Genomic DNA, 27,046 nt, shown 5'->3' with positions numbered 1-27,046 from the left:
ACTCCTATATATTTTTTAACATTCAAAAGGTAACTTTACTGTTCTTGTTGTTCAGTCATTTCAGTCATGTCTGACTCTTCATGACTCCATTTGGGGTTTTCTTGCAAAGATACTGTAATGGTTTTCCATTTCTTTCTCCCATTCATTTTACAGATAAGAAAACTGAGGCAAATAGGGTTAAGCTACTTGCCCGGGGTCACACAGCTAGTAAGTATCTGAGGCTGGATTTGAACTTGGGTATTCCTAACTCCAGACCCACCACTCCATCCACTGTGGCACCTAGCTGTCAGACCTTACTGCCCAACATGCAATTTTCTGACCATGCACAACTCATTTTTTCCTCTTAAAAAATATCTGTACACAATTTGCACGGATGGCGGGAAATAGGTATGGAGAAAAGACAGAAGATAAGAGAAGTCAAGAAACCAAAATGGAGATGGGGAGTATGATAATCTTTTTTTTTTCTGTTGTTTTTCCTTTCACATAATCTCTTTCTGGTAAGATTACTCATCTCTTTCCAGTGCATTTATACAAAGTTTTTGCATAAGACCTTTCCTCAAATTAGAAATTATGGTATAGGTTATGGGACATTCAATCTGTTATGTGATGGGAAAGAGGAGTTGATTACATATGGACAAAGGTTCTACTTATTCTAACAAAATCCATCCTCTTTCAATAGGTATCATGTTTAAATAAATGAATTCACATTGAGGTATGTAGTGAAACATGCCTCCATATATCATTTTGATAGGTATCTTTATTTCTCTAGCCTATCACTTCTTCATTTATAAAGTATACATGTCATCTCCCTATTGAGATGTCCTTAAGAATCCTATTAATAATAACCTTTGGGATCCTTAGACAGAAGAAAAATACTACAGAATGCTTAATTACATTTTTTCCTCTTTATATTAAATCTACAATATTTCCAGTGAAACTGAGCTAAACAGTGTAATGATTGGAATGATGCCACCTATTGGAGACTTGCTGTGGGAAAGCTCCACCATGAGGAAAATGCCTCAGAGACATTGTGGCTTTTCCTTGGCGTCAGGAAATGATGTTTGCTCATGGGTGCTGTCTATCAAGGCTACCAGCCAATCAACTTGAGGAGCCTCCTATTTTCTGGGAGGAGACAGGAAGGAGGAAAGGGAGCCTGCGCGTAGAGCACTTGGGCTTTTGGGTTCCTGACTTGGTGGTGGTGGCAGCAGAGGACTTCACAGGAAATTTGAGGAAAGATAGCAATGCCAGGCTGTTGGAATTCTGTTCTCAATCTTTTTCTTTCTATTTTCCAATAAACCCTTAAAAACCTCAACTCGTTTTATCAGTGATTTTAGTCAGTTTCCCCCAAAACTGGGGGAACAGATTAGAATCCACATTTAGAATCTTAAATTACACAACAGGAATGACATTAGGTTGCATTAGAAAAATTTTATTAACTCAAAAACCAAAAAAAAAAATTCACTTGACTAGTATTCCTTATATTTCAGTGCATCAGATCTATGATTTCATGCACATGTTCACCCACCCCAGAAGTCCCAACCAATCTATGCCCTTTTTTCCCTAGTGATGTTCTCAACTCTATTCTTTTATCGGCCTTCCATAGAAGTGTTCCTTGCCTGGTGTCCTGAAGCTTCCCTCTGGGTCTCTATAAAAGCTCTGTTCTGCTGCCTCACTGCGGGAGGTGACGTTGACCCTGAATTCTCTTAAAGGTCATGCCAGTGGCTCACAAACTCTAGAAAGTTCTATCAATCTAGGAAGACTTTAAGGGCAACAACTCTTGTTTAGAAACTGGACTGATAAGGATGGAAAGTCACTCAGCACTTGTAGGTCAACCACAAGATAAGGAATTCTTTGAACAGGGCAACTGAAAAAACAAACAAACAAACACAAAAACAAAAACTCTAAAATGATAAAAGGTCATGTCATCCAAAATTTAAGCTGAAGGCCTGAAGTTGGTCTTCACTAACTCTGATAAATACTTGAACTTGAAGACTATCCCAGAGAATTAACCAGAAGTGGACGGTGATAGAGGCAAAGGGTTTAGGGAAGAAGAGTTTTACAATTATCCATGTTAGAGGGAAACCAAGATGGGACTAAGACTTCAGGAATGGAGAACACATGGACACCTCAAAAGTATTGAGAAACAAGAGATACTGTGAAGACTGCGTACCTGTGAGCTGAGACTGTGTCAAACCGGAAAAGTGTCAACAGGATATGTGTATTAAGATTTTGTTTAAAGCAATAGTTCTGACAGGGAATAGCTTTAAAAGTTCCTCACCTACAGTTTTACTATGGTCATCTTGAGATGATTTCAGATTATTACAGTCAAAGAAAGACAGACACAAAAAATTTCCCTACAATGATCACAGACTGAGAATTAGTCCTGATTTCTGAGAATTAAGAGAGGAAACCTTCCTTTAAGGGGGAAACACCTTCAAATTCCTCATTTGCAGATTCTTTCTATCATTTTTCCTCATTTCCTTTTCATTTTCTGACCTCTCCCCAACTTTCTCCAACCTTAGTCTCCTAGAAGGGATAAGGAATCCCAAGGGCAGACCCTCTCTCTAAGTGCCTAAGAAATGAAAAGGAAAAAAAAAAAAAGAAATGAAAAGAGTGCATTCCATCAGGAAGTATCCCTAATGTGGGTCTCTCACCCTGGCCTTGAACTAGCCCCATTAGGAACAGAGCTGTTGAAAGGCTGAGTTTGCCCAGGACACTGAAATTGCTGTTCAACATCAAACATATATGGTACCAGGGCAGAGTTTGCATCTGAAGCAGGAAAATTTGGCAGACCCACCTGGATACTTCCATAGGGATTATTTCCCTACACTCTATCAGTTACACATAATATTCACAAAAAGTGATGCATAAATATTGGTAAAAAAAAATGATAAGTGGCTCTCCTATTGCTCTTTATATAATAAAATAGCTGAGTTTTGTTGATGGTTTTAAGACTCCTAAGCACTCTGCGTGTCCTCTCACTTGATCTTTACAACCTTTCAAGCTAAGCTTAACATGGGTTATTCTCATTTTGCTGATAAAGAAACTAGGACTAAGAAAAGAGGTTGAGAAACTTCCTCAGGATCTGGAATCCAGTTAAATAAGTATTTCTTTTTTTTTCATCAAATTTTAATTTTACTTACTTTGGGGGCTTTGTGTTTTATTTTGTTTTCCATTTTTTAAACACTTTTATTTAAAGGTTTTAGTTCCAAATTCTATCTCTCCCTCCCTACCCATCCCCCTCCCTGAGGTGGTTATACATAGGTTATACCTGTGCAATTATGTAAAGGATTTCCATAATAATCTAAATAGGTATTTCAGGAGAGAGTCTAACACAGGTCATCCTGACTTCACATCCTATGCTCTACCTAAGTGCAATGTAAGCTCCTCACAGGCAGGGCCTGTTTCATTTTTATCTTCCTATCCCCAGTGACCAGCATGGTACCTTGGGCAAAGCAGGCTGGCCACCCTGGTCCTAATAAGGTGACTTACCTCATCCCTCACTGCCATGCCTCAGCTGCTGTTGATGAGCTATCCCCAGAACATCCCTTCTGAGCAAAGACCTAGACCTTCCTCAAGAGCAGGGATTATCTTTCTCTTTAGCTTTATGCATGTCCTTCACGCTTAGCACAATGCCTGACCCAGAGTAAACACTTAAGAAGTGCTTGTTGACGTGACAAGTTATCTCTAAAGGATTCCATTTCCTACAGTCTCCTCACCATGCCAGCATGAGTGTGCCTACTTTCTTCTCCACCCTCTTTCCAGAACCCCTTTCTATGTTGTTATTGTCTTCCCCCATTAGGATGTAGGCTTCTTTAGGGCAGGCTTATATTTGTAATCTTAGCACTGTGTCTGACACATAGAAAGCTCTTAATAAATACAAATGAATAAATACATTGGGTGCATTAAATGATTTTTTTGTAGTTATGTACCATGCTGCCTGCCCCACCTCTTAATTAGCACAGGAGCACAGACTGGAGGCATTTATTATTAATATTATAATATATCATTACTATTATTTATATTTATTATATTTTATTAGAACATATTATATTTATATTATATGTAATATATTTATTATTAATATTAGCATGGTGTCATTTTGTAAGGAGTGCCTAGCTTTGAGAGGGTAAGGTTTATAGGAGGAGGGGGCAGCTAGGTGGCACAGTGGATAAAGCACTGGCCCTGGATTCAGGAGTACCTAAATTCAAATCCCGCCCCAGACACTTGATACTTACTAGCTGTGTGACCCTGGGCAACTCACTTAACCCTCATTGCCCCACAAAAAACCCAAAGATTTATAGGAGGAGAAAGTCTCCTTGGGAGGAGGTTGGACATGGTCAGGGGGAGGTGCCAGGAGATGGTGTAGGAACATCTGTTTAGTTGGTTGGAGTGGCATCACATATCAATAGTGAAGATGGGTGGGCCTAAGTGGTAACCCTAGAACCACACTTGGGTAGACTTGTGTATAGAGGGGCCAGGCCAGGGTAGGTGGGGCAGCATCAAAGCTAAAAGGTATCACCACCTTCATTATTTTACAAAGTTCTGACTACAGCTAGGGTTAAGAAGGTGGTACACATAGAATGGTAAAGACTGGCAGTAGCCAATCTCCCCAGCAGGTAAAAAGACAGTGGGAGGGGGAGGGACGAGAGAAGGTTAGGTGTGTTGGGGCACAGATGCCATCACACTTTCTCAGCACCCATAAGGAATAGAAAGGGCTATTTGAAGCAGGCATTAGAGGAAGAATCTTTGCTATTTATATAATGTCTGCTTTCAGGAACTCCAAGCCTCCTCTGAATATGATCTCGTTAATCCTATCCCTCTCCCTCCCCCTGAGGAAGAAGGAAACAGCCAGGCCTACTTCTACAAGAGATGATAGAATAGATCCTCTCTGACGAGCAGCCTTGGTGAACCTACAGCTTTGCTCTGGTCCAGATGACATCATGGAAGGACTGTGGTCCTTCTCCCTGATACTCGTGACTCACAAGCTCAATTCTGAAATACGCATCGCTAATCACGAATGAAAAAATTAAGTAACTAGTGAGTCAGTGGGGAGCTAAATTAGGGAAGTTAAATGGATTCCTTGCAACAATAGTGTGTGGGTTTTTTATTCTGCATGGCATGTTGAAATGTTACTGGTCTCCAGGTTCACCTCTCCCTACTAGGGGCAGCTGTCCAGAGAATCTATGCCTACTCCCCTACTCCTGGACCAGTTTTACTGCTATGGGCCTGCCTCATCAGGTTACTCGTCAGCACATGCCTGACACTTTATCTCTGACACACACCCCAGGAGTAAAGTTTATTCCCCTTGCCTGGACTCCCACAACCTCACTCTGGGGACTGCCATGTGGGCTGCTTTTTCAGTGTCCACGCCCAGTTTTCAGCCTATCGGCCTCTATGGAGGCTGATCTTGGAAGTCAGCAGGATAGGGAGTCAACAAGTCAGTCCAGCCCACTGTGCCCTGGCTCCCATGGGCCCTGGTTTTGAACAGAGAGGAGGGAGAGAACTGCAAATGTCTACTATAGTATCTCAAATTACCATGTGCCTGTCCGATACTCTGGTATGCATGCTGGTTTCTCTGACAGTTCACAGGAAGAATATTCATACCTTCAGCTTCCTGTTTTTGATGAACTAAGAGGGAAAAAAAGGTTTATTTCTTTTTTTCCAAATAGAGCAAAAATAGACTATATGAAAGAACCATAGCCAACCCAACACTGATTCTGGACCTATCACCTCACTCCATCTCTGAGCACTATGGAAAACATTGGCTTACTCAGGATGGCTTCAGGAACAGCCACTCTGCCCCACTAGTGCCGATAGCACAGTTTTTGGAAAGAGAAATATACTCTTTTTGTGACCTCAGATAACATCTTACTCAATCCCTCTAATTTTACAAATGAGGAGACAGAGGCCCAAAGAGCCCAAATGACTTGTCCAAAGTCAGACAGGTAGCAGGTGGTAAAGCCGAGATTCAAACTCAGGTTCAGTGCTCCAACAATAATCTTCCAACTTAACCATGCTTCTTTCTGACTTACCCATGAGTTTCCCAGACCTCAACTTTCTAATCTTCAAAGTGATGAGGTCCCTAGGAGAAGCTAGGTGGCGCAGTGGATAGAGCACCAGCCCTGGAGTCAGGAGTACCTGAGTTCAAATCTGGCCTCAGACATTTGACACTTACTAGCTGTGTGACCCTGGGCAAGTCACTTAACCCCAATTGCCTCACCAAAAAAAAAAAAAAAAATGATGAGATCCCTCTTGTTCTAGGTCTTTGATTTTATCATTGATCAACTGGGTCTTCACTGGAATCCCCATCTGGGGAGAAAATACACAAGGAAGCCCCATGAAGCCCTACTGGAAAGGGAGCCACTCTTGGGATCTAACCCTCATCCTAATTGACATGCTCTTTTCTCCGTGGCATGGAACCAGTCACGTAATGCGTCTGTTACAATTCCTCTGTTCAAAAGGAAGAAATTATTACCATATGGGCCATTCCCTAGCATTTGGGGGAAATGAACTTGTTCATATTCATATTCATAAAATATTCATAGGCTGTTTTGAAGATGTTAGTGCTAAGCATCTTTCCTTGCCGCACCCAGATGCTGCTATTCATCCCTCATCTAATCCAAACAGGGATGAATAAATACGATCGTCCAGTTCCAGAGAAAGCCACAAGTCTCTAAATGGAAAATTGCTCTCCATGGCTCAGTTAGGCCTTTCCATCTGGCTTTGTGAACAATTTTCACAGGATAACTTAAGGAGGCTACCTTGGGCCACAAGATGCTCTCTGGAAAAGGTGGTGGTATTGGGGATTGCATATTGTCTCCCCCCCCCCCATGAGACTGTAGGTTCCTTGAGGGAAAAGATTTTTTTTTTGCTGGGCAGTGAGGGTTAAGTGACTTGCCCAGGCTCACACAGCTAGTAAGTGTCAAGTGTCTGAGGTCAAATTTGAACTCAGGTCCTCCTGAATCCAGGGTTGGTGCTTTATCCACTGCACCACCTAGCTGCCCCCCTCATTTAACTTTAAATCAACATGTAAGACCACTAATGAAGAAAACCAGCTTACCAGCAGCAATGCTACCATATACCCTTTTCAATTTGATTCAATTTAATAAATTTATTAAGCATCTACTAGAGGCAAAGCATTGCACTGGATACTAAAAACATAAAGATGAGTAAGCCAAAGTCCTTATTGTTCTACAGGAAGTATTTCCTAATAAAAACCACCAATAGATTTATTTTATTAATACATATGTACATCATATGTATGTGTATATACATACATGTTGCTTCCTTCTATAGAATATAAGGTCTGTGGGGGGCAGACTGTTTCATATTTGTTCTTTTGTCCTCCAGAACCTAGAACAGTGTTCGGGTCAGAGTAGGTGCTTAAGGATTGATTGATTGATTATTTAATTGATTTCTTTCAGAATTTACACACTGGTAGAATATTATGGAGACTGCCACACCCCAGATCTGCTGAGGATGGGTATGTCACTAAATAAAAACACATAATTTTGTTCAAGAGTCAAGGATTTAATAGGGACTGTGAATTCACATAGATTGTGTGGGACTATCAGGGGAAATTCCTAGTTTAATGCAAACATTCAGTTCTATCCAAAATATTTCCTATGTAAAAAAATAGAATTCTTGAAAAATTATCTTGAAAATATTTTTTAATTATATCTGAAAGAAAGATGGCAATGGATACCCCTCCTGGCTCTTGTTTGCCCTAACTCCACAAGAGGCCATGGAGAATTCCCAACTCCAAAAAGTGAAAGAGAAAAGGAGAGAAAAAGACTGCTGATTATTCTTCTTCCTGTCAGATTAGCCTTCTAGACACCACTGAACATGATGAAAATTATGAACTGTCATGCTCCCTGCTGCTCAGTCCTCAAGAAGAGGAGAGAGACTGAATGAGAGAGATAAGAGAGAAAAGAGGAGTGGAGAGAGGAAGAAGGAGAAGGAGAAGAAGGAGAAGGAGAAGGAGAAGGAGAAAGAGGAGGAGGAGGAGGAGGAGGAGGAGGAGGAGGAGGAGGAGGAGGAGGAGGAGGAGAAGGAGGAGGAGGAGGAGGAGGAGGAGGAGGAGGAGGAGAAGGAGAAGAAGAAGGAGAAGAAGAAGAAGAAGAAGAAGAAGAAGAAGAAAGAGAAAGAACCAAATAGACTCCTAAAAGCCCTTCCTAAGTCTCCTGATCACAAGTACCTAGTCGTTTTCCTTCTTGACCACTTCTTAATTCCTCCCTAACTTAAAGTTTGAGATAGCATCTAAATCTTCATTTTAAGCCTGGCTATATCTGAAGATCAGTATAGATGTCTCCCATTTTCTGGGAAACATTTTAGCTTTGAACCAGAGTTCCTTCCCTATTCATCACAGAAAGCTACCTCCCCAATCCAGTCAACATGCCTTATTAAAGTCCACTTTCATGATGGGTACTGTGTTTAAGAACTGAGTAACTCTGTACAATTCCCCTCCCCTCCAAACAGTTAGAAGGTAACTGGATAGTTAATGACCAATTCATCACACACAGGCCATTTGAATCCATGTGGACAGATACATAACGAACTTACCCGGAAGTCCTGTTAGAACTTCTCTCTTTAAGTCCCAATCAGGGGCTTTAATCAAGCAAAAGAGTGACACCAATGAACAGCAAGACACATCTAGGGGGATAAAAGACTTGCCATGCAATGAATAGAATCTGTTAATCATGATAATGCCAGAATAAAGTAGATAGGCAGGTTCCTAACAGGGGAATAAGAATACACAAATAATAATAATCTAAATTAGAAAATGATTGTGTATAGGAGGATGGGATACCAGGAAGGTGAGATCAATTCCATCTATGCAACTCAGGGAAGCCCACACACAAGAGATAGCACTTGATCTGGTTTTGAAGGTTTTAAATGGACAGTGTCCATTGAAGGTATGCTATGGTGGATGCAAACTGAAAGAGATGGGGAACATAGGACAAAATCGGGAATATAAAGTAGTCCAAAAAAAAAAGTAAGAAAGAAAGTAGTCCAATTTGGTCAAAATATAGAGTATTGTTAGGGTGTCCTCATATTAAAATAAGGTTGGAAATTGTAGATAGGTTGTGGAGGGACATCAGGTGCCAGCGAAAGTATTGAGGTTGTAGGCAATGAAGGACTACTGAAGATTTCTTTTTAAGCAGAGAAGTGAGCTGATTAGGCATTGGGAAAATTATTTTGGCATCAATGTAAAGGATGTATTGTTGAGGGGAGTGATTAGGTGTAGGGAGATTAATTAGGAGACAATTACAATAGTCCAGGTGAGAGGTAATAAAGGCCTAAACTAGGGTGGTGACAGTGTGAGTGGTGAGGAGGAAACAGATGTGAGAGATATTGCAGATGTTGAAATGACAGAACTTGTCAACTAATTGGATGTAAGGAGAGGAAAAGAGAAGAGCCAGAGATGACTTTGAGGTTTCAAGCCTTGGTAATTAGGAAAATGGTGATGCCATCCAAAAAAAAGGAAAAAAGGAAGAGAAAATCATGATTGGGGTACTGATGCAGAACCTTAAGGACCACTCACATATAGGGGTTGGAAAGAAAAAGGAGGACTAAACAAATGAGAAAAAGAAATCGTCAGACAGGCAGCAGACAGACCAGGAGAGAGTAGTGTCATAGAAGTTAATAGAAGAAACTATAGAGAAGAAAAGGGAGGTCAGTTCTGTCAAATGCTATAGAAACCCTCTGTCCCTCTAGATCCTTTGACTTGGCGAGCAGAGCCATGAGCTCTAAATCCTCCATTTAAGGAAAGGCCTTGGCACAATCTTTTCCCCATTTCCCACCAGCTGAACTGCTTTAGGGCTTTTTTGGACTTCCATTATTATCCTCCAATTCCACCCCACCACACACACACACACACACACACACACACACACACACACACACACACACACACACACACACTATCTTCTCCTCTAAACCCATCCCCTGCTTTTCAGCTTCCTTTTTGTGTGTTGTCTTCCCCCATTAGATTGTGATCTCCTTGAGAGCAGGGACTATCTTTCTTTTTATTTGTATGTATATCCCCAGGACTTAGCGCAGTGTCTGGTACATAATAAGCACTTAATAAATGTGAATTGACTAACTGACACAAAGATCTAGAGAAGGTAAGGATTGAGTAGAGGTCACTAAATATGAGATTGCTGTTTCCCTTGGAGAGAGCAACTGGAACTAAAACCAAATTGCCAAGGATAAATGAAGTGAGATGTGGGAAGCAGAAGGAGCAAGTTTGAATTACTGTCTTTAAAGCCCTATGTCCCCTCCTCTCCATAGTTAGTCATTTCGCAGTATAGATGTTCTGAACCTTCCTACTGATTACTTGTGGCTGGAGCAAATGAGACCTATGGATAGACTATCTTGGCATATAGTCATCAGTGTTGAAGTAGTTAATTTGCAGGCCAGATTTTGGCTCATGGAACAAAACAGTCAAACCTGTAGTCTCTAAGAAGCAGAATCTAAGAATGATTCCCATACAGTTGATAACCAATTTGTCACACATGGGCCATTTGAATGCATGTGGACAGATACATAACCACTTACCACATAAGTCAGCCAACCCTGGAAATGCTGCTAGAATATACAAAACTTCACTCCTCCCTATGTGCCAATCAGGGACTTTAGTCCAGCAAAGAGTGACACCAATGAATAAGAAGACACATCTTTTTTTAAAAAGTGATGATTTGCCATGCAATGAATAGAATAAAGAATGTTATATAAGCTCTAATTTCCCCAGAGGAAAATAATTGGTTTTCTTCTGGAGAGCAAGGGAGGTTAAAGTAAGAAAACTATAGGTTAATAGCAGCATTGTGGGTTATGTTTCCATTAAAGGAGAGGCAAGTACCTGTCAAGTAGGCCCCTCTAAAGGGCAACACACCATTACAGCTGCTGGAGAATGATGGGAGAAGCTTAAAAAAAAAACACCCAAGCAACTGCAAGTTGGGCTACTGGGTGGAGAGTGGACAGCACTAATTTCCCAGTCTATCATTATGTTCTTAGTTTATTTTTAACTAAAATGTCTTGGCCCACAGCCTTGCATTTCAGAGATGCACTGACTCGGCAGAACAGGCAGTAGGAGACTGACAACATATGCTTTTGTTTTGGATCAGCCTCTGAGACAAGTCAGGGACTGTACTTACTGGCATAGTATCATATGTCCCACTAACTCTAATCAATCTCCAACAAAATAACAACAACAACAACATCTGGAACATCAGTAAGCTGGGGGGGGGGCGGGTAGCACATGGACCTGAAAGGAACATGCCACAGTGTCAACTATACTTATTGGGATACAAAAGGTTTCATTGGCATTGAGCCCAATCAAAGAATCTTTCCCTGTGGACTTCAATGTGTAACTATATTAATTGGTGCCTCTAACAACTGGGAGCTGTATTAATTGCATGCACATTCACTATACCTGCCAAATCAATCACCAAGCATTTACTAAATACTTATTGGGTACAAAGACAAAAATGAAACTGACTGACCCACTCCTCAAAAAGCTTATATATATAGGGGAGGGGATCAGGGGAGAGGGATATCATTGATATGTCATTATATATATGGAATATGTACAAAATGAACACAAAGTAGTGTGTGTGTGTGTGTGTATGTGTGTGTGTGGAGAGACAGAGACAGAGACAGAGACAGAGACAGAGACAGAGACAGAGAGACAGAGAGACAGAGAGACAGAGAGAGAGAGAGAGAGAGAGAGAGAGAGAGAGAGAGAGAGAGAGAGAGAGAGAGAGAGAGAGTACTAGCAACCTGGAGGGAATCAGGAAAAGTTTCCCATTAAAAAGGTATTGCTCTAGCAGAGAATGACTATCTGCTTGTATGTGTTTGTAGACTTGCATCCTTCCAAATATCCCACCTAAGTGAAGACCTCACTTGCTGGGGACTTGCGATGTTTACAGATCCTATCCTGAGTATGATCTCCATGGGCAGCTATATTTTATATCCCCACTACCTACTAACACATAATAGGTACTTAATAAAAAGCTTATTGATTGAATGATTGATTTCCCTAAACCTAGAGCCTTGGGAGATATCATAGAGAAGGAGAGATCTAGCAAGCTCTAAATGAGCCTGTTGCTGCCGGGTCTTGAAATTTCCAGACTACCTTTCTCTCTTTTTATTTCCTTTATGGCTATTTCCCTGCTAAGAAAAAAAAATCAGCGGCTTGCTTTCCGTCTACTAAATTCAAAGTCCTTTGCCAGGCATTCAAGTCTTTCCATAATTTGGCCCCAATCTGTATTTCCAGGTTTGTCTTATTTATCTCAGGACCCTTCACAGACTCTATACTCCAACTGGACTAGAACACTCTTTATCTTCTGCTTTTTCTCAGCTTCATACCTCAGTCAAATCAATAAGCATTTATTAAGTGCTAGGAATGCATAGAAAGGCAAAAACACAGCTCTTCCCCTGAAGGAGCTTATATGCTAATGATGAAGACGACCCGAAGTAGATACAAGATGTATACCAAGTAAATGCATGGGAGAGGGGAGGGCATTCCTTCACTCACACCACTCATCCTACTTGAATGTTGTCTCTGCTCTTCACCTGCTGAATTTCTAGCCATTCTTTCTTTCGTGTCCCACTTGTCATTTCCTTGATGAAGCCTTCCCTGATTGATCCCTGATGTTGTTCCCGCTTTTCGTTCTCAGACCTCACATGGCCCTTTATTTCTCATCTCTTTAATATACTTTTCATTTATCATTGAGCATTACAGTGATCTGAATGCATCTCTCCTCCTATAAACTCCCTAAGAACAAGGACTGCGTCCCCCCAGTGCCTGAACCCTGCTCTATGTGCATGAGGTGCTTTCTAAGTGATTGCTGATTTGAAGAGGATTAAATCTGCCTTGATTTTTTTATTTTAGTTACCTGTATTCCCCTGTGATCTGCCCTGATTGCAAATAAGTGTGTTAAAAATGCATCAGGCTTCACATGGAGTCCTCCAGTTGATGAGAGTGGGGTGTATGTAGAGAAGACCCAACGTCTTGCCAGGCAGGCTGTTGTAGTAGTGGCTTGAGGAGCCTGATTTCAAAGAACATCACATTCAGACAGGAGCCTCTTCATCTAATTGGCATCTCTGAGAGAGGAAGGCAAAGTGATGTCATTGCCAATTGACACTTTGCAAAAGCCCAAACTGGGAGAAGTTAACGAGGGAAATATGACAGAGGCAAAACTGACATGGCTGCCAGGTTCTGGAATATTGAGGACATTTCCAATTTCATTGTAAGAGACTGAAAATAATAATTCCTTCTGTTTCTAAAACACATTTAGATTACTTTAAAGTTCCTTCATGAAGTTTGTTTCATACCATTATCAAAAATATGTTATCATCCCATTTGACCAATAAAGAACCAGGGTGCAAAAAAGTTAAGGGGCTTGCCTCAGGGAGTCTGTGGCAGTGCCAGGATTAGAAGCCAGGTCTTCTGGCCCCCAACTCTTTCTACTAGCCTATAATTATTGGGGGGTAGGGGATATGGCCTCATGTGCATTTAGGGTGAGAGAAGTCTGGCTAATAACCCTCCCTCCCATAGAAGAGTCCCCTCCCAAGACTGGGGGGGTGGGTGTTAATCTTGTTGGCTTTGGTGATTAAAAGGGACACTGAAGAGACAAGTAGAGGAAAGAAGACAAGGAAATAGTGTCCTAGTTCAACTTATATATGCCTTTCCACCTCAGGTAAGGAAGGCACCAAGCGGGAAATAGTGAGTAATGTGTTTGGGGAAAGAAAATGATTGAGAAAAGTAGATGTGGTACAAAAATGTGCATGTGCCCATTCATCTTGTATTTCTGGTCATCAGGAGGAAGAAGGTCTCATGAAAGCAGGAGTAGTATCTATACAAACAGTTCCCCGAGGTGGTGGTGATTCTAAAGCACATTTGTGAGTGAGAGAGGATATGTCTTTCTTTACCTACCTACACAGGGTCATTACACATAACCTTCAGAGGAGGAGGTGGTTCAGAGCAGGACAAACAGAACAGAGTCTGAGAGCCAGCAGGGTTCTACAGCAATTTTATATATATATATATAAGAATCATAGACTTAGAGCTAAGGGGGACACCAGAAGTTACCTTATCCAATTTCCTTGTTTAACAGACGAGGAACGGAGTCCCAGAAAGGGTTAAGTGCCTTGCCCAGGGTCACATGGTAGTAAGTAGCAGAAGAGGGATTACAGCCCAGGTCCTGTGACTCTAAATCTGGCCCACTTTTCCCTGTGACATGCCACCTTCTAGATATTTAATTAATGTTACTATTTTATTAACAAAGCCATAGTACTTAAGGTATTATTACTTAATACATTGATTCATTAAACTTTTAGAAATGGAATCTTGCCTGATTTGTAGATTCTACAAGCATCCAATATCTCACCAAAATTACTCATTAATGTTGTTCTGTTGGGTGGTAAATGCCAGTAAGTCTGGCCCACTAGCTGTTCTCTGTACACAGAAGTTTTCTTTTATTTCTATGCCTTTTCTCATGAGATCTCTAATGTCTAGAATGTACTTCCTCATCACATTCAATACTTGGCTTCTTTTTGGAGTATCCCCTCCAGGGCTACTTATTTAATTCCCATTTGAATTAGTAGTCCAAATTCCCCCAGTGTTTCCCTTTCAGGATTCTAGGGGTAACCCTAAGGGGCTGAGAGCATCTAATACTGTTGTATTAGACAACAAATCCTTCACAAATCTTTACCAGGATGCTTCCCACTGATTATCAATTAGAAATAATTCACTTTTAGACAGGGTATTTACTGAGTAGGAATATAACACTCAAGGTCCCTGAAGAGAGTTGGGGCTCCAACTTAGAGACCACATGTGGTCAAAAGGTAAGTTCACATCCACTGGTTATTTGAAGTCTTTCTCTTTCTCCCTTAATGGAATTCAGGTGAGAAGAGGAAGAAGAGAGGAAGTGGGAGAGAGGAAAGAAAGAAGAAGAGAAGAGGAAAAGAAGAGGAGAGGAAGAAAAAGAGAAGAGGAAGAGAAGTTCTCTCCTCCCCACCAAAGGAATCCTTCACCACTGAATTTAATCACCATTCAAATTTCCTGTTGCTGGAATCCTTGATTCATCATTCAACTCAAACCGTTTTCTCCAAAGTTATTAACGATCTATTCTTTTAAGTAAGTCTTTTTTCATTAACGAGCATTTATTTCTTTCCCCCACTTCCACTAAAAAAGAAAAAAAACAAGAACAAAACTCTTGCAATATGAATAAGCAAGCAAAATAAATCACCATATTGGCCACGTCCAAAAACATGTATCTTAGTCCATGTATTTAGTCCTTAATTGGAAAATACACTGTCCTTCATTCCTCATCCTCATCTTCTTGATTTTTCTGTAGCATTTGACATTTTGGATCCCATTCTCATGGATAGTACCTCTTCTCTGTGTTTTTGTGACACTGTTCTCTCTTGGGCCTTCCTCCTAAATGTCTGACCACTCCATTTCAGTTTTCTTTGCTGGAACCACTAAGCATGGGTGTGCCTAGAGCTCTGTCCTAGACCTTCTTCTCTTTTCTCTAGACACTCTCTTACTTGGTGATCTCATTAATTTCCATGGGTTCAATGACCATCTCTATATAAATCATTTCCAGACCTATTGATCCAGCCTTCAACTCTCTCCTTAGTTCAAATCTCCTATAGCCAACTGCTTATTGGAAGTTCTGAACTGGATATCCCACAGGCATCTCAAATTCAAAACATCCAAAACAGAATTCAGTATCTTTCCCCAAAAAACCTACCACTATTCTGAACATCCCTACTACTGTTCCCCTTCCAGTATAATATAATCCATTTCCTATATCCATGTCTTTTACTGACTATCCACCTTGGCTAGAATGTTCTTCCTCCTAACCTCTGACTCTTGGAATTCTAGGCTTCCTTTAAGACTCAGTTCCAGTTTCACTACAGGATGCCTTTCTCAGTCCCTCCCTTCCTCACCCCCACCCCACCCCACCCCCAGCCAAATACTTTGCCTTCTAAAGCCATCTTCTATCTACTCTGCACATCTCGTGTGTAGTGACTAATACATATGTCACATCCCCCCTTTTAAACTATAATCTCCTTGACGGTTGTTGTTCAGTCATTCAGTTATGTCTGACTCTTTGTGACCCTATGGATCACAGCACACCAGTATTGTACATGGTTATGTTCTTGGCAAAGGGTTAGTTATTGGAATGGTTTGCTATTTTTTTCTTCAGTGGATTAAAGCAAACAGCTTAAGGGACTTGTCCAGGGTCACACAGCTATCAAGGGTCTGAGAACAGATTTGAACTCAGGTCTTCCTGACTCCAGGCCCAGTGCTCTATCCACTGACCCACCTAGCTACCTCCTTCCTTTAGGGTTGGGACTTCTTTTTCTTTGTATCACCAGCACGTACATAGAACTTAGAAGATAGTAGGCATTTAATAAATGCTTACTGATTGATTGTTCAGGTGAAGGTTGCAATAAATAGCGTCTGGGGGCAGCTAGGTGGTGTAGTGGATAGAGCACTGGCCCTGGATTCAGGAGGACCTGAGTTCAAATTTAGCCTCAGATACTTGACACTTAATAGCTGTGTGATCCTGGGCAAGTCACTTAACCCCAACTGCCTCACCAAAACAAAACAAAAACAAAATAAAGAGCCTCTGAAGTGCTTTCTAATTCTAAGATTCAGTATAGAAACTCCCTCCATCTATGGAAAGCATTAACTCTTCTGTAACTTGCAGCCTTAGAGTTTCTTCTGGAGGCACTAAAGGGTTAAATGATTTGACCACAGTCATAAAATTAGTATGTATTAGACAAAGAACTTGAACCCAGGTCCTTCTGGCTCCAAGGCCATCTATCACTACATACACCATGTTGTCCATCTGAAGTTTCATTATGATGTGTTCATAATGTCATTGTGAAATGGTGTTAGCCAGGGAGATGCCACAAAGGATTTGCCTGTCATGCAATTTAAAGTTCACCCTCATAACTCTTTTCATCTGGAAATTTTTATCCTAAAGCACCATACCTACAAACATTACATTTCACAATATCCCTGTGAAGAAAGATATTACAAATTATTTTAAGTGAATGAGCAAACTGAAAAGCTGAACCTGAGTTAATTTGCCCACGCAGGAAACCAGTGACATGGCTGTGGTGGAATATAGGAGTTCTAACTTTCAGCTACCGGTTCTGACTCTCCCTCTGACACTTCCTCCTTGTGACAGAACAATCCTATTACTCATTATGCACACCTGTAGGTGTACACACCCTCCTAGGCATAGAAGGAAGCAAAGTCTCTCTCTCTCTCTCTCTCTCTCTCTCTCTCTCTCTCTCTCTCTCTCTCTCTCTCTCTCTCTCTCTCTCCCTCCCTCCCTCTCTCTCTCTTTCTCTCTCTCTCTCTCTCTCTCTCTCTCTCTCTCTCTCTCTCTCTCTCTCTCTCTCTCTCTCTCCTCTCCTCTCCTCTCCTCTCCTCTCCTCTTCTCCCTCTCTTCTCCTCCCCTCTCCTCCTCCTCCCTTCCCTCCCTGCCTCCCTCCCTCCCCCCCCCACTCCTTCCTCAAACTCCATTCTACTCTAGAATGCTTAAGCTACATTTATGGCTTTATCCTTGTATTTTCTATAAACCCAGCTAAGATTTTTATACAAAGCCAAAAGTAGGGATTCTTATGCTTCTGTGTGTGGGTGAAAATTAATTGAGAGATTGAGGATTTGGGGGAAGAGGGCAGAACTTCCTGATCACAGGTACCATTACACGATAAAGAGGGTAGTTTTGTCCTACAGAGATTGATCTTCATCTCACAGATAAAGTGAGGGTACGGGGGTGAGTAAGTCAGAAGATGGGCAAGGAAACTGAGGATAGTGGCCCAGGGATGGTCACACCACTCAGGTTATAGGACTGCAAGGAAAGTGCTTACAAGAAAAATGATCATCATATGAAGAAAGTGTATTCCCTGAGGAATGAAGCACCCCCCTACCTCCAAGGAGGAATCAGGGAAAAGCTCAAGTTGCCCCAGGCTGGTTATGGCTCTACCCCTATAAAATTATGGGGAGCCTTGAAGACACTATGAGAGTGACTCCAAAACTACAGTTATTTACAGATTCAGATTCACTGAGCTGGGAGAGATAGTAAAGGTCAATTCATTCAATTCTTAGCTGATGCCTAAATGCCCTCCACAGTACTCCTGACCAGTGATCATCCAGTCAATATTTAAATATCTCCAGGGAAAGGAAACTTAGTACCTCACAGGGCCACTCTTTTGACTTTTAGACAGTCCTAATTGTTTCTTTGAAAACTCCAAAATCTGCCTGGTCCTTCTGCTTGAAGTCATAGAAAAGGAGCCCATTTCTTCAGACTCCACAGTCTAAGACCTTGAAGATACCTTAGAGATCCTCAAGACAAATCCTTTCATTTTAGAGAAAACAGGTCTCACTTAAGGTTTGAAGCCCCCCAGCGATGTAAAGATAGCTATCAAGGGGCAGCTAGGTGGCACAGTGGATAAAGCACCAGCGCTGGATTCAGGAGGACCTGAGTTCAAATCCAGCCTCAGACACTTGACACTTACTAGCTGTGTGACCCTGGGTAAGTCACTTAACCCTTATTGCCTGGTCAATAGATAGATAGATGGATAGATAGATAGATAGATAGATAGATAGATAGATAGATAGATAGATAGATAGATAGATAGATAGATAGATAGATAGATAGATAATCTATTTATAGATATATATATAATGTTGCCCTCATTACCTTTTTCCTAAGTTACATACATACTTAGTTACTTTAAATGTGCTTAACACTTTTAATTCCTTCGCATCAGAAGATTATAGGAATATCAATGGAAGGGGACTTAGGGATCATCTTGTCCAAATTTCTAATTTTATAGATGAGAAAACTGAGGCATAACAAGGTTGAGTAATTTGCCCAAGGTCACACAGGCAGTAAGTGGCCCAGGATTCAAAGCCTGGCTCTCTGACTTCACATCCTACATGCTTCTCGAACTTCATGCCATGCTAAGACATATGTAGCTGTTCAGCCTCAAACAACAAGACATATTAGAAGGTTATTACAATAAAAAATAACAAAGATAATGAGGGATTGGATCAGGGTAAAGACAATGGGACTAAAGAAGAAGAAAAAGATGTGGCAGAGATAAAATGACAAGACCTCTTGACTAGTATACTGGCTGTGGATAAGAGGGAGTGAATACGGGGGAAGACTAAAAGATGATTCAGAGGTTGTTTCATCCTTGATGAGTAGGATAATAGTGGGACCATTAACACAATTACTAAAGTCAAGAAAAGAACATATTTCATAAGGAAAATAATTCACAATAATTTCACAAGGAAAAAAATTATTATTATTAATTATTAACATAAATTTGAAGTGCTGGTGAAACATCTAGGGATATGAAAGGAAGGAAAAAGATTAAAGTCAGGGGAAAGAGCCCTGGAAATGTTTATACTTAAATAGTGGGAAGAGAAAGAAGAGCTAGAAAAGAAGTAGAGAAGCAAGAAAAAAACCACTAGAGTACTGCATCACTAAAGATGAGAGAACTAAGAATTTCACAGAGTGGTTGGTTGGTCACCAGATTTTTTTAATAATAATAAACATTTTTATTTAACGTTTTGAGTCCCATATTCTGTCCCTCCTTTCCTCCCTCCCTTCCACCCTCTCCTCCTCCCTCCCTGAGGTGGTAAGCAATCAGATATAGGTTATACATGTGGTCACCATATTTTGCTTCTGCATAAAGGTCAAGAAGGAAAGGCCATTGGATTTAACAATTAAGTCATCACTAGTAGACCTTGGAGAAAATAGTAGAGTAGTAGAGGCAGAAGTCAGCTTAGAAAGGGTTTAGGAGTGAATGGGTTGTAAGAAAAAATTAAAAAGAATCTTTTGAACAAGTATGGTGACAAATAGAAGGAAAGAAATGGTATGGTATCTTGAGAAAGGCAAAGATTATATTGATTCTAACATAAATATTCTCTGGGTATTCTAGGTCTGGTCTATCCATTCTTCCAAAATTCACTTTCTTAAGTTACAACTCCAGCTTTCTCATTTGACACATCAGGGGTTGAAGTATTAGGGTCTAAATCTGGCAGCTCCACCTTCATCAATGATGAAAATAGATTAAAACAAGGATTTGGTACCTATTTCATATAGAGAACAAATGTATAAAACTAAGACATTCCCCCCAAAAAAAATTTTCTTAAAAAGACATTCCCCAATAAGTAAATGTTCAAGGGATATGAACAAATGGTTCTCAAAAGAACATTTGCAAATTATTGGCAACCACATAAAACAATGCTATAAATCAATAATAATAAGAGAAATATAATTTTTTTTAAAAAAACTGAAGTTTCACTTGACACACAGGAAATTAGAAAAGATGGCAAAAGACAGCAATAATCAATGTTGAAAGAGTTATGGAAAGATAAACATACCAAAGCATTGTTGGTAGAACTATGAATTAGTACAACAAGGAATTATGCAAATAAAATGGCGAAAATGTCCATACCCTCTGAACCACAGATTCTACTAGTAGGCACATACCCTACCCCCAAAGAGGTCATCAATAAAAAGAGAAGGGTTCCATATATACTAAATGATTTATAGAAACACTTTTGACTGTAACAAAGAACTGGAAATAAAGTAGATATCTTGGGGGGTTGGCAATGAGGGTTAAGTAACTTGCCCAGGGAGGCCGGATTTGACCTCAAGTCCTCCTGAATCCAGGGCTGGTGCTTTATCCACTGCACCACCTAGCTGCCCCAGTAGATATCTTTCAATTGAGGAATGACTAAATAAATTTTAGCATATGGATTTAGGAGAATATTACTGTGCTATGAGAAATGATGAATATGATCAATGCAGGGAAGCATGGAATTACCTATCTGAATTCATGCAAAGTGAAGTAAACAAAGCCAACAAAATAATATATACAATGACTACAATAATGTAAATGCAAATAACAACCACCCAAAAAACAAAAAAAACTGAGAAACAGAATCTTGTGAAATTACAAAGAAGAAATTTGACTCTAAACAAAAGATATAGTGATATACCTCCTCTTAATCATCCCTCTCACCCTCCCCTTATCTATAGAGGTGGGGGGTCCCTAATATGGAATATCACAGATAATGTGAGGGTTTTTATATGTGTTGATTGATTTTGCTGGATTTTTTTCTCCCTCTTTTTCCTTTTCCTTTTGAAATGAATTTTGTCTTATAAGAGATGGCTCTCTGAGACAGAAAGGGACAGATACAAAGAGAAATTTAGGTTATGTAGAAAGAAAAGATATCAATTTTTTAATTTTAATTTATAAAGGAAGTAAACCAATGGAGAAATGCAAAGAAATTTGTTTCATTTTTGGCCTATTTGTTTTTCTCCTGCCAATACTATCTATGTTCATGGGATGATATAGCTCAGTCAGACTTCCTGACTTTTCTGTAGACTTGGTTTTGCTAGTTTATGGTGCAATTCCACTCATGCTCATCAACTCTCCTCTTCAGTATGCACTAAAAATGAGTTTCTATCCTTCTAAGTGGTTCCCTTGCCTACCATGTTTTTATGACTCTAAAGTCCAGTAGCTGAACTATTTACTGACCAAGAAAGTTTCTTAGGCTCCTTTGACCTCCTCTTTGTGATGACTGCTTTACAATGATGAAATGGGTTTTGGAAAATAGTGACAAAGTCACTATCTTCCATTTTCCCTTTCCCATTGTCTGGTATGAATGGCTCATTTGAATAGGATATATTGAATCTATTTAAGTTGTTAAAAAGTTCTTCCTTATTCTAATTTTATTTTTATTTTGACTTTTATTATAACTAGTTTGTGGCTTCATTGATCCTAAAGAGTAAATTCTGCTATATTAGTAACTAATTATTTCCCATATGTTAAAATAAAATAAATTGTGTATGTGTTTGCGTGCTTTATTGTTCCAATACCATCTTACCCTCTTCTGAAAAAAAAATATTCATGATGTATTAGTTTGAGGTTTCTGAATACTGTATAAGCTTTCTGGGGGGTTTTGTTTCTTTGTTTCTGAAATCTAAACCACAGTTTCCAGGACATTTTCACTATGTTTGCCTGTACTCACCTTCACATGGAAGTCCCCAAGTATACTTAGCTATATCTGGTCTAGGTTTTTCATATCTTGTCACACTCTCCATAAAATTTACATATCCATTCTCTTCTACAGGTATGGGTGAGAGGCATAATTATCTTCCTGCTAGTCTTTTGGCAAATGTTCATTGTGAATGCCACAACATACAATGAACTATGAATTAGTACAACAAGGAATTATGGGACCAAGAGTGATTTTTCTTGCTATCTCTGATCACTCAAGGAAACAGTCAACTACTTTGTCTCCTTTCAAATAAGGATCCATAAGCTATCTTTCTATTTAGTTTCAATTTCTGCTTGTCATCTGATTTCAATTTATCCTGTAATATAAATCACAGCATCACAGTATTTCAGAGCAGCAAGGGACCTAAGTGGGTATCTATCCCTATCTATCCCCAAGCTACAATTCTCTCTATAAAATTCCCTTGAAAACCTTCAGAGAAGGGGAAACCACTACCTCCTAAGGGATTCCATTCCCCTTTTAGATGGCTCCAATTTTCAGTTTGCTCTAGACCAAAGAGTGAAGCAGTTCAGTTTTTTCAATAGTATACCAATTGATTTCTGGACAAAGATCTCAAATGTAGAGTACATATAGTTAAACTAATGTTTATAAAAGGACTGAAAGCTATGATTTTTGTTTGTTTTAGCAAATTCTGCCCTGTTTTTTCCACTGTACCCCTATCACTGCAGAAGTAGAAGGGAAATGCACAAGACAGAACCATTTTTCCATTTTTTCTTTTTCCTCCATACTTAGCCAGGTTATTCCTCAGACAGTTTGTCACTGGAACTGAAGCCTTCCCAGCATCTACTAGAGCTCCCTCTCAGCATAACCTTGGAGACCATTAGGCTATCTCTTTGCCATGACAAAACCTTGCAATAGGACAATATTTCCATATTTTTGGAAGGCTAAACACTCTGGCTCTCCATCTTTTATTTCTCTCTCTTACTAGATGAGTAACCTATCTCCTTTCCTTGTTATATATGCTCTTAATAATGTTGTTAGCATTACTTCTTGGGCAAGTTATCATTAGAAATATAATATAGCCTATTTACATCCACCATGAATGTTTCCATTGCTCTTCTCAATTACCTACAATTCTGATCCTTTGAAGATGTTGATAATGTGTTTGCTAAACCAACTCCATTTGGGTGGCTATAAACTCATTGAATAAACCCTACATCAATATAGGCCTTGATGCTATCAACACAATACCATTTGCACTGGGAGAGCATCTGTAGACCTTCACTCTCTTGGAGGATTTCCACTTCCATCTGGAATCTATGAGAAATATCATATAAGATGACTGAGTAGTCATAACTAAGATTAGCTCCCCTTCATCACCTCAAAACAGCAACAAATGTGTCAAGTAAAAGAATAACAATCAAAAAAAAAGAGACAAAAAGAAATTCCCAAGGGAAAAGTCTTGCAGAAAAGCTCAGAGAGAGAAGAAATGAATAACAAAAGGGGGAGAGAGAGAGAGAGAGAGAGAGAGAGAGAGAGAGAGAAAGGTCCCAGTACAATATAAATACTACAAAGCAAAAGAAAGCCAGGAGGCATTTCCAGAAAGAAAAAAATGTTATAAGCATAACTAGATTGACCCAATAATACCATTACTAATTTATTGACAATAAGAAAAGATTTATCTATGCAAAAAAATAATAGCAGTGTTATTTGTCATTGAAAAAAAGTAGAAATAAACTGTGTCAAACTATTAGGAAATAGACTGTGGTATATGAATAGTATGGATTATTATTGTGAAAGGTGGGTATGAATAATTCTAAGAGTCATGGAAAGACTTTCATGAAGTAACGGGGAGTGAAGAAAGCAGAACCAAAGGATAGAAACATGATGACTACAGCTCTGTAAATGATGATAACTTTAAATGTCATTCAGTCAACAAGTATTTATTAAGCACCTGCTATGCACCAGGCATTATGCTAAGTGCTCAGGATACAAATAAAGGCAAAAATAGTCCCTGCCCTTGAGAAGCTCACATTCTAAAAGACAACATGAAATAACTATGTATTTATAAGATACATATAGGGTACATTGGAGGTTATCTCATAGGGGAAGCACTAGCATTACAGGTTACTGGGAAAGGCTTCATGAAGAAGACTATCCTCAAGATTTATGTACAACAAAGTTGGAACAAACTTGTTAAAGTTCAAGAATCCACACTGTCCCTTCTTTTAACAAATATTAATTACAAAAGGTATAAGGTTCCGTTATAACGAGTTGCAATCACCCTTTTATGCTATTTTGCTTGCTTATGTTTGATGAGGTGCCCAAGAAAGGCATTTAATTTTGCAGTGTTCTGGGCAACTCATTAAGACTGCTGAGTCTTAAATTAGGCAGAGTAGGTAGGTGCCTACCTGACTTAGCAGGAGGAGAGTCCTCATCTGGAATTTCCCTATATGAGTGAAATTACTAGTCCCTTCCCTCTCCCTGTCTGACATATCAAAACAAAATTTATGCTTTGGATGATGTGTAGAACACCTTCCATGACAGCAAACACCTTTAGCAAGAGAAGGGGAAAGGAGGGAATAAGCATTTATGTAGCTACTACTATGTGTCAGGCACTGTCCTGAGTGCTTTATAAATATCATCTCATATGATCCTCATAACAACTCCGGAAGGTAGGTGCTGATGTTATCCTCATTTTATAGTTGAGGAAACTGAGGTTAAGTGACTTGCCCAGGGTCTCACAGCTCCACAGTGTCTGAGGTCAGATTCAAACTCAGGTCTTCCTGACTCCAGGCCCAAGGCTTTATACACTGCTGTACCTAGCAAGCATTTTGTCCCCTTGTTTGTCCCTTGCTTGATATTGATAATCAAGGATCATTAAGTATCTTTATCTCTGTGGTTATATCTGTCAAGGGATATGTATATTTTGAAACATGCATTAGAGATACTTTGATGGAGGTGCCTAAGACTATATTTTGCTCTAGGGTCAAACAATAAACATGGCAGAGATAGTTCTGTACTCTTGACACTTCTCGGCATGGTAAAGTGGAAAGAGAATATCTCTGGAGTCAGAGGACCTGGGTTTAAATCCCACCTATCATGTCACAGTGGTACAGTGGATAGAGAGCTGGGCTTGGAGTCAGGAGGACCTGGGTTCAGATCTGACTGGACACACTTACTAGCTATATGATCCTGGACAAATCACTTAACCATAAAATGGGAGTGAGAATAGCACCTACTTCCCAAGGATGTTGTGAGGATGAAATGAGATAATATTTATAAATCATATTGCACAGTGCTTTAAACATGCTGTTGTTCAGTCATTTTCAGTTGTGACTGACTCTTCATGACTGCATTTGGGGGTTTCTTGGCAGAGATAGTGGAGTCGTTTGCCATTTCCTTCTCCAGCTCATTTTACAGATGAGGAAACTAAGGCAAACAGGGTTAAATGACTTGCCCAGGGTCACATAGTTAGTAAGTGTCTGAGGTCAGATTTGAACTCAAGAAAATGAATCTTCCTGACTCTAGACCCAGCACTCTATGCACCACAGTGCCACCTAACTGCCCCCAGCACATGGTAGGTGCTATATGAATGTTCGCTATCATTGCTATAATCTTATAGCTATTATTATCATTTATTACCTTGTGACCTTGGGCAAATAATTCAACCTCCTTAGGCCTCGGTTTCCACATTGTAAAATAAGGGCCTGGACTAGATGACTTATTGAGTTCCTCTAACCCTAGATCTATGATGCTGCAAATCAATGATGTACTTATGAAAATGTGCTCTGCTGTAGAGAACTGCATGTAAAAATCTAACTGTCCCCTTCCTACATTTTATCAAAGTCATCTTCAATAAGTGACTAGACCATTGTCATATAGTTTTAGAGAAGAGAAAATCAGCATATAAGTCATTAATTAATTATGCCTCCTAGATCACCCTTTTCTACTAATAAAACTATCTGTGGTGTTACTCTTTTGCGATTTTTCCCTTTTAAAAATGTCTTGAGGGGCAGCTAGATGGCGCAGTGGATAGAGCATCCGCCCTGAAGTCAGGAGTACCTGAGTTCAAATCCGGCCTCAGACACTTAACACTTACTAGCTGTGTGACCCTGGGCAAGTCACTTAACCCCAATTGCCTCACTAAAACAAAACAAAACAAAACAAAACAAAAAAATGTAAGGAGGCGCCAGGGGCCACCAGTGCTGGGGCTAGTTTGTCATAGTTACACTGACACATGGCTGAGACCCCCACTCCCCCAATCCCCAACTCACCCCAGATCTGACCTCTGTCTCCCCTGCTCCCCTGCCCAGATGCCCCCCCCGCTGCATCCACAGTTTGCACGTCTGAGGGGGCAACAAAAAGTACCAGGCACTGAAACTGGACGTGGGCAATTTCTCCTGGGACTCCTGGGACTGTGGTCTACAACGCACCCAACAACGAGCTGATCTGCACCAAAACACTGGTGAAGAATTGCACTGTACTTGTCAATAGCACCCCATACTACCAGTGGTATGAGTCTCACTATGCCTTGCCCCTGGGCTGGAAGAGGGGAGCAAAGCTGACTCCTGAGGAGGAAAACATTTTAAATAAGAAGTGGTCGAGGGCAGCTAAGTGGCAGTGGATAAAGCACTGGCCCTGGATTCAGGAGAACCTGAGTTCAAATCCGGCCTCAGACACTTGACACTTACTAGCTGTGTGACCCTGGGAAAGTCACTTAACCCTCATTGCCCTTCAAAAATAAAATAAAATAAAATAAGAAGTGGTCAAAGAAGATCCAGAAGAAATATGAGGAGCAGAAGAAGAATGCTAAGATCACCTCACTTCTGGAGGAAGTTTCAGCAGGGCAAGCTCCTTGCCTGTATGGGGTTGAGGCCTGGCCAGTGTGGCTGAGCAGATGGCTAAGTGCTGGAGGGCAAAGAGTTGGAGTTCTACCTGAGAAAGATCAGGGCCCAAAAGAGCAAATAA

General features: G+C 40.2%; 1 pseudogene; it reads left to right on the top strand.

The window, feature by feature from the left end:
• The first annotated feature begins 373 nt into the window (after window positions 1-373).
• LOC122747965 lies at window positions 374-27,046 on the top strand (annotated as a pseudogene).

Source organism: Dromiciops gliroides, chromosome 3 (assembly GCF_019393635.1).
Source record: "Dromiciops gliroides isolate mDroGli1 chromosome 3, mDroGli1.pri, whole genome shotgun sequence".
In the NCBI taxonomy this organism is placed as follows: Eukaryota; Metazoa; Chordata; class Mammalia; order Microbiotheria; family Microbiotheriidae; genus Dromiciops; species Dromiciops gliroides.
This window is presented reverse-complemented; position numbering and strand designations above follow the sequence as displayed.